This window comes from Octodon degus, unplaced genomic scaffold (genome assembly GCF_000260255.1).
Source record: "Octodon degus isolate 3935 unplaced genomic scaffold, OctDeg1.0 scaffold00242, whole genome shotgun sequence".
In the NCBI taxonomy this organism is placed as follows: Eukaryota; Metazoa; Chordata; class Mammalia; order Rodentia; family Octodontidae; genus Octodon; species Octodon degus.
The window spans coordinates 1,889,257-1,897,713 of NW_004524818.1; positions in this window are offsets into that span (position 1 = coordinate 1,889,257).

The following is an 8,457-nucleotide window of genomic DNA, read 5'->3' on the forward strand; positions in this document are numbered from 1 at the left end:
TAAGTTGTCAATTTATATATATGTACGCATATTTGATATAAACAAATATCTTAATGATTATCATAATCATGTTAATTAAATATTCATCACCTCCCATTGTTTTGTCTGTGAATTTATTGTAATTTTTAGACCATTTAACATGTAATCTATATGCTAATATCAAGCATACAGTGCAATAATAGTCACAACAATGTCCATACTGTCCAAATTACAGAAATAATTCATCTTGCATAATTGTATATTTTTATTATTTTAGTTTCTTTTCTAATTTAATTTTGTTTTAAAAGTAAAAACAAAGCAAGAGAAAAAATCAGAAACAAAGAAAGAAACACGGCAACTTACAACAGTATATGTGTTACAGATTTTCAAACCAAGATTAGCTGGTGAACAATGGTTGATATATTATCTATTTTATCACCTAATCTGCTGCTCAAATTAGCAGATATAGTTATGTAAGATTGGACACATGGTTAGAAAATCCCACTTGCTTACACAACTGAATCGCACAGTACTTTCGACAATCTTCCCATTTCCCTAGCTCTGCAATCTATACCAATCATGCCTCATTTCTCTCTTTGAATTAAGTTGAGTATTTTAGTTTGCACTTAACAGTGATCAAGTAGTATTGCACATTTTCTGGATTATTTCAGCTGTTAAATAATACAATAACTTCAGGTTCATATATGTTGTCAAAAATAAAAGTATTTCTTTTTAAGGCTGAAAAATTCATATATAATATAATATTTCATATATCATATATTCTTTACCCAGTCATCTTTCCATGAATACTAAAGAAGTTTTCCATATCTGAGCTACTGTGAATAATGTTTAAGTGAACATATGGGTCTTTTTCTCTCGTCAAAAATGTGATTTCATTGTTAAATATAGATGCAAAGGTACTATTGTTAAGTTGTATAGTAGATTTAGTTTTAGATTGCCTAAACTGTTTGACTTTAGGTAGTCTGATATGAATTTTAGAATATTTTGGTATTTATATGAAATATCTCACTGCCATTTTGAAAAAAGTACATGAATTCAAACTAGATTTCTTTGGATAGCACGGACATTATAAAAATATTAATCCTTCCAATTCATGAACTGGAAGAAAATTGTGTCTGCTGAAATCTTAATAATTAAAATAATGATTCTGATGACTCTGTAGATAATGACATTAATAATTAATGAGATTCATTAACACCATTTTAAATCATTCTATCTAAAACCATTTTTATCTTTTTTTTTTTTTTCTTTTCTGGCCAGCTCAGCCCACCCAGAGGACAGGGCTGGAGTGGCATGTGGTGCCAAGGATCGCACCACTGTCCCTGTGCTTGCTTAAGCTTGCCTAAGCAGGGGCTTTAGTCTGCTGAGCTATCTTTCTGGACCTGACCATTTTTTAAAATCTTATTTGTTAAGAACCTTAAGTACGATATTGAATTAGAGAATTATAGGTGTTCATACATTCTAACTTTATATCATTAAATTTATCTTCATTAGCTTTGGGCTGTACATTCATCTATCATATTAAAGATTTAATTTTTCATTTCTAGTTTCTATTTAAAAATTTTTGGGAAATGAATATCTAATTTTAATTATTTTTAATATCTTATTCATGTTAATGAGAAATAACGATACAATCGCAATGAATAAGTTTCAAAACAGGTTAGTAAGATGGTTACAGTAATTAATATATTGCATATTATTGCCTTCCTAGTATTTATTCTGAGGACAAGATGCAGACATGATATCACCTTTAAACAATATTAGTGTAAACATTTATTCTCAATGAAGTAAGAGAAAGTAGTTGTATATCTATTTTTTTAAACATCTATTCCTTCATTAGGCTGTAAACTGCATGAGAACAGGAACACTGTGTTATGTTGATATATATATATATATATATATCTCCTTTTTTCACAACAAAATGATCCTCTATTTATACTTTTGTGAAGTTAGTAATGCTTGACACTAGGTTGCCTAGCAACTGTAGCTAACCTTAACCAGATAGGATGGTCATCTCAGGAGTGAGGTAGCTTGTTTTCTTTAGGCACTGGGTCAAGCCCCACCTACATATATTTAATCAATTTCCTAGCTTCGTTGATTCTAACATATCCTCATTTTTTGTTTTGTTTGGTCAGAGATGGCTGTTCCACTGTAGTTAGAGAATCTATATTTGGAGAAGTTTTTAAAGAACCTTTTCATCCTTGAAACTAGTCTAAATATTGTAGGTATGTGAATTCAACAACGTAACTCAGTATAGTCCAATAGTTCACAATAGCAGTGGATTGTCAGCAGAACTGGAAGTTATCAGAAGTTGTTTACTTGAGCCTTTCACAGCTCAGCATATGAATATGGCATTACTTTTTATACCTTGTGGTTATACTTTTATACTTTTTTATACTTTTCAGCTGAATGGTTAAGACCAAGTTAAAGCAAGAACTATATAACTAAAAATGCAACTTTTGCATCCTTTTAGGATTTACCTTGAAACCATGTGCAAGACCTTATAGATCTTTTTGCCAGTGTCAGCCATCTGGATGAGTCGTGGACATTGCTTGAACAATTTGCTCTCTGTGAAAGCCAGAGAGAATGTTTTCTCTCCAGGTGACTATCCTTATACACGCTATATATCATCCATCACTTTCCTCTGTGGCCCCATAATCTCCTTGATCAGAAAATTTTGGACACCACTGAGTTACAGAATGTCACAGCACAGGTTCTCATGTCCTGAGTCCTCACTGACATGAAATTTTAATGTGTTAATATATTTAAATTAATTGACAGATCTTTTGATGGTTAGCCATCTTTTCACAAAAGGAAGTAAGTTCTCTTTGAGGATCATTTTAATATCTCTTTCTTAGCTATACACATATAGATTAGATATATAGTATTACTGTTTTATATGCGTTATGTTAGATTATTTGCTACTGAAATAATGGAAAATTTTACTTTTAATATTATTATGTCATGAGTTATTTTTCCAATAGTGAAACAAGAACTACTCTGTACACCTGATGAGATCATCTCTCCTGTATCGAAATTAAAATGATTTAAAGTTGTAGCTCAGAGGAGAGTTTCTGCCTAGTGTGCACAGGGTTGAATGTCAGGTATCACAAAAAAGTAAAAAAAAAAAAAAGTCAAGCACTTTATTCCAAAAAAATAAATGTAGCAGTATTCCCTGTCATTCTGGAGTTCTTAGGCTGTTAGAAAATTAAAAAATAAACTGGGTTTGGGAGAGTTTTTACGTACTTCCAACCTATCAAAGGAGTAATATTCACTGCTTTTTTTTTTTTTACTATACTTGCACTTTGGGTGTGTCTTATTTCACAGGATGTATTTAAAATTTGAAACTTTATATGGAACTTACTTTTTACTATGGGATCTATGTTAGCATTTTTATCTCTGATACAGTATTTAACCTTTTCTTTTACATGCCCAAAGATTAAAAAATATATATTTGCCCTAGTCTCTCATAGAGTTATGTGAGCATAAAAGTGAATACAGATGCTATTATATGTATTACAAATTATTATGTAAGTGTAAAAGATTGTCACCAAAAAGGAAAATACTGAAAAACTGCATGCAACTTCGGTGATTGCCCTAATGAGTCATCTTTTCAGAAATACAAGACATATTATACAATAAGAAGGTATTCAGTATATTCAAAGTCCCCTAAACATAACCTATTTGAAGTAGAATAGTGATGAAAGCTGAAATATATCAATGCACTATAGATGCCAGCTCATTTTTGACTGCTTTATGTTTTATGCTTCATATGAAAAGCTAGGGATGGAATTTATTTCATGTAGACTGCAAATACAGGCAGATCAAAATCTGGGAGAAATCTAAATTTAGTATAATTTTATATTATTATGAAAGAGTAAGGAAGATTTCCTTGTAAAATGGTGCCACTTAAGAAGGCAGATACAAAGAAAACTGGGTCAAAAAATTATCAAACAATAGTGGCACATGTTTTATACAGCAGTGGTACCTTTGACTAATCTAACATAAGCCAGTGATTAGATTTTTATAGTTCTAGGACCCTGGGTCAGTGATTAAATGAAATCAGGTTTTTTTCCCTTCTAAATTTGCAGTAATTTTACCAATTCTTTTGCCTCTTCCTATAAGGTTAAATACACATAACATAATTTCCATTTGAGGAAGCTTCCGAAAGAAAAGACACTTAAATTCATTGCTGTGATTAGACAATGTGAAAACTCATTACACATAGGATCACATTAAATCCTCATGAAAATCCTGGAAAGTAGGTATTATTATTTCCATTTTACCTGTGAGTATACTGAGTTTCAAAGATATTCAATAATTTTTCCAGTGTTACAAATTAAGTTACAATGCTGAAATATAGTCACATCTGTGTCATGCAAAAATCTTGCATTTCTGAAGCTGAGACACACCAATGGAAAGATGAGAAAGTCTTTAAGATATTTATAAATTATAAAAACGAAATTTAGGGCTGGCGAGTTAGCTTAGCAGAATAAAGTGCCTGCTTAGGCAGCCTCAGGGACTAGGGTTGGATCCCCAGTGTGCCATGCTGGCTACACCCCCGGGGAATGCGGAGAGAGTGACTGAGACTGAACATGGTGGCTTGTGCAGGTAATACCAGCGCTTGTGTGGCTGAAAACAGGAGAATCACTATGAGTCTGATCTGTGTAATGAGGCCATGTAGCCTCTACAGACCCTGTACAAAATACATAAAAATTAAATAAATATATTAATAAAATAAAAAATAAATTTGATCAACAACCTATATGACATTTTTCAGATAAAACAATCACAATTCTGAAACACTTTAGTGCATTACAATCTTCACTCCCAGAGTAAAGTTATTAAAACCAAAGGTAACCATTGAATGCCATTAAAAGCTCCAGTTCTTATGACTTAGCTATCACTGCCTGAAACACTATTATGCCATCTCCTGAGGAAGGCATATGTAGTATGAGAAGTAAAGAATGTTATGGTAAATTAGCAATGACTAGTAGGATTAGTGTCAAGTTTCTGCCATCAAGAAAGCAGACTTTTATTATTTTGATTTTAACAAAATTAAAGTCTGTAGTTAATAGTTCACTTCTCTTGAGAGAGGGCATACATTCAACCTCATCATTTCTAACATTTCATTTTGAAAGCCAGTTAATGGCTTATTATCCTAAGAGAAGCATTTGATAGTTAAAATGGACAAGAAATTGTGGGAGTACTCAATTTATGGTTAGAAGGAAGCATTGGCAAAAACTGTAGGAAAGGCTAATCATTCATTCAAGATATTCTCATTTCATGATGTGTCCAGAGCAGTATTTTTTAACAGCACCAAAAATTAATTACAAGCCTATGTCACTTAGTTTCATTAATGTTTAATTTTTATTTTTGGTATGACATAGGTACATAAAGTCTCATAAAAATGGTAATTGGTGTATTAATTAGAATTTTCTCTGCTTAAATAAGGAAGTTGCTTTACAGTCTTTGATGCAATCAAAAGGAATTAATTTGAAGAATGGCGACTTGCTAAAGTAAAATTGAAAAAGCTATGCCTACATTTCATATTCAAGAATTAGGTTATAGAGCCGGCCAGATAGCTCAATGGACTAAAGTATCCACTTAAGCAGGCGCAGTGACTGGGGTTTGATCACCAGTGTTTGATGCCAGTCCTGCCCCTGGGGAGCCCTGAGATGGCTACTGAGAGGGGGTGTGGTGGCATGTGCCTGTTATTTCATTTCTTGAGAGGTTGAAAATGGGACGATCACAACGGGTCCAATCTACATAGTGAGACCCTGTAGATGCTGTATGAAATTAAAAAAAAATTAGGTTATGACATTAGGAAATGAATCTAGGTGGAAATGACAACAAAATAGAATTTTAACAAAATTACATCATCCCCACCTATGAGCATTTTTCAGTAGCATTGCCAAAGAAATGAGATCAGGTGGCTTCTGGGGAAAGCAAATCATAATTATGGAAAAATAATACAAAATGAAAAATTCAAAGAATACCACAGAACAGACCAATATCATACATAGGCCACACCTATGTTCTGTATATTGCCAGTTTAGTGAATTTTTCCACCGCAGAAGCCAAATACCAGATATACAAAACTTGTATAAAAAAGGATTTACTTTGACTCATGATTTTAGAGAGTCCAGTCCATGGTTGACTGACTCAAGATCAGAAATGGTATGGAATGTTTGAGGAAAGTGGCTCAATCCATTGCAACTAGAAAGTAAAGAGAGTGGAAGAGCAAAAGAGAGTGATACACCCTCCAATAGTATGCTGCTATTGACTCTCTCCTCCAACTAATCTCCCACCTTCTCACAGTTCACTCAGGTAGGAACTCAACACTGATGCCTCAGTTCTAAATACCTGAGATTTTCTGGGACATTTTCTATTTAAATCTTAACTGTTTTTCTTAATCTGGAAACCTAGCAAAGGAACTTCTCTCCATTCATCCATTTTTGTTAATTAAATGTTGCTGTATTTAAATGGCTAGATGAGCATTTTACATTAGTTGATAGATTTGCAGGGATGCAAGATGTACTTGGCATATATTCCAGCAGACTTTACATTGTAAATCTTAATTTTCTGCTGGTCTTGATTTTCTAAAATAAATAAAAGGTTTAACTTAAAATTTATTTTTCAATAAAATTATTAAGGGCTGGTGAGATAGCTCAGCAGACTAAAGCACCTACTTAGGCAAGTGTAAGCAATCACAGGAACTGTGGTTCCATCCCAGGCACCACATTCTGTGCCAACCCCACCCAGAGGATGGGCTGATCCAGCAAGAGTCTAGACTTGGTGACCCACACCTGTAATCCCACAACTGGGGAGACTGAAAACAAGACAATCACTATGAGTCCGAGCTGCATAGTGAGACCCTTTAACAACCAAACACATGAAAAATAACGGCGGCTTGCAGGTTAGCTCAGTTGTTTAAAGTGGCTGCTTTGGCAAACTTAGGCACAAGGGACCACAGTTCAATTCCCACTGCCACATGCCTCACAAGACTGGCCCCTAAGATAGCCTGAGCCAACAAAAAAGAAAAAAGAAAATTAAAATCAAGACTCCTTCTCAAGTTTTAGAGCTGGCCAGATAGCTCAGTGGTTTAAAGCACCTCCTTAGGCAGATGCAGTGGTGAGAGTTAAATCTCTGGCCTGCTATGCTGGCCCCACCCCCAGGGGAATCTGAGATGGCTACTGAGACTGGGCATGGTGGCATCTGCCTGTGATCCCCGTGCTTGGGAAGCTGAAAACAGGAGAATCACTACAAGTCCGATCTGTGTAGTGAAACCCTGTAGTTCCTGTACACCCTGCATTAAAATAGATAAGGCCTAAAACTAATATTTTTTTTTAATTTTTTTTTTATTTATTTGTGTGTGTGTGTGTGGCCAGCTCAGCCCACCAGGGGGCGGGGCTGGCTGGCATGTGGTGCTGGGGGATTGAACCGCGGTCCCTGTGCTTTGCTATGCTAAACTTGTTCTAAGTAGGTGCTTTAGACCACTGAGCCATCTCACCAGGCCCTAAAACTAATATTAATAATAAAGAAAAAATGATTAAAATAATTTTTGTAAGTGAAATTAAACTTAACTTGATTTCCAATGGGAAATAAGATTGTGAAATGAATTCCCTTTTGCTTACATAATTTTGCCTTTTGTTACTATTCATTGAAACTAGTAACATCTCCATTATCAAAGTAGTTAACTGATCCAGTAGTAAACAATTGTACAATATTTTTAAGATACTCCTTCAGGATAGGGGATGTATGTGTTCAAGGATGTTAATAGATGAAATGTCCACATTGGAGAATACCAGTAAAGATGATGAATCAGTACTCATAGACTGGTTTTAAAAATATGATGAATTAAAGAGAGGGGAAGAGACAGAGGGAGAGATATACCTTGTCTAAGGCAAGAAAATTCCAGTATTAAAGATTAATGATGTCATGTGTAACAGGACTATAGTTCATTGTATTGACAAGCTCCATCTGCAGACATCTAGAAGCCCAGAGGTGACAGCAGACAAAAACATATGACTTCAAATTAAAACACATAATGTTTACCTCTCATTTTAGTATTCTAAAATACACCTTCAAAATACATTTTATGAGTAAAGATTTAAAGTAAAGTTATGAAAAAATAAAACGATAATATTTTGATAAAATGAAATTTTTGGTGGAACATATCAGCAAAGTTAGTCACAGTAAGTATCTGTGTAATAAAGTGATGGATAAAACAATTGGTTTTAAACTTGCTGTGGATAATCTGCTAGCAATCAGGATCTTTTAAAATGTTTATAGATCTTTGACACCATGAGTTTACCTCAGGCAATTAGCCTAGAAGACATACTAACATGCAATGAAAGATTTATGCACAGAACTTTGCACTGAATAATTATGTACAATAGGAAATGAAAAGCAATTAAATCAAAAATTAATATCACATATACCATCATCAAAATA